Here is a 1,267-nt window from a genome sequence, read left to right as displayed (position 1 = left end):
GGACTCAGTTCTGTCCAAACATAATTTATTGCGACTGTGTTCTTCACAAGGATCACAAACTCTTCCCACTCAGAAGAGCTCAATCAAGTCCTCAGAGATTTTTCATTCTCCTCAAATCATGTTTTTACTGCATGTATCCCAGCTGGATCTCCGTGAACAAGAGGTTAATATTCAGGCTGTGATCTGAGCCCCTCAGGGGGAGGGAGAGGTGACGAGCTGCTTGTCTTCAATAAGAAAAGCATTTTATTGTTTCATGACAGAAATTACTACTTAGAAGACACTGCTTGACTTTGTAAATATTGGTTTTTCTCTTATTACAGAGAAAATGTTAAGTTGGAAGCTATATTAAATATGGTATTATCTCTTTATCATTCTCTTTACTTTAGTATATAAAAAGCCAAACATTTACCAATCCATTCACTGCTTTAAACACCATAATTAAGCTAAAAAACAGATGAGTTTTCTAAAGTTTGATTCATGTGTTTTTGTCATGTTTTGGTTGTGGTTTGCAGGACCCAAATGCAGAGGCAGAGAGGCTGAGGTGATTTCTTGTAGTTTAATGTAGACACTAATAACAGAGGCAAAATCCAAAAATCCAACTAAAATGTAAAACAGACCAGAACCACAGAGACATCAAGGGAAAACGCGCACAAGGAGCCAGGGAGAGACGAGGTGCGAGGACAACAGCGACGACAGGACCAGCACCAACAAGAAGTGACCGCAGAGGGAGAATATAAGCAGCTGACTGAGACACAGGCAGGGCTAACGAGCTGACAAGGAGCAGGTGTGAGGAGACAACGAGGGAGCCAAGGGGAAAGGAACACACACAAGAGGGCAACAGAGGAAAACAGAAAAATCTGAGAACTCACATAAAACTAGAAACTACAAAAAAATAAGAATTAAACCAATAAAAATAGGAAACATGGAGCAAAGTAAAGCACAACAAAATCAAAACCCTGACAGTTTTACTTAATTCACCTTTCACATTAACATAGACACCTTACCTTTATTTACAGGCTTACTGAGAGAGACATTAGTCTTTTTCTATCTGAGAAAATCAAATAGTAGCCACAGCCCATCCTTGGTCTAAAGGCTTTGTTTTGCAGAGGTGTTCGTGGTAAACTGTAAAGAAGTTAATGCTGGCGTAAGCACAAATCGTCATTCCCCCACCGCGATGCTTGACAGCTGGCATGATGCACTGATTTTTTTGATTTTCAAATAATGTGGTGATTTAGATAAGGATCTTTATGTTAAGAAACATCTGTAC

This window comes from Cyprinodon tularosa, unplaced genomic scaffold (genome assembly GCF_016077235.1).
Source record: "Cyprinodon tularosa strain WSP-4 unplaced genomic scaffold, ASM1607723v1 ctg137, whole genome shotgun sequence".
In the NCBI taxonomy this organism is placed as follows: Eukaryota; Metazoa; Chordata; class Actinopteri; order Cyprinodontiformes; family Cyprinodontidae; genus Cyprinodon; species Cyprinodon tularosa.
This window is presented reverse-complemented; position numbering follows the sequence as displayed.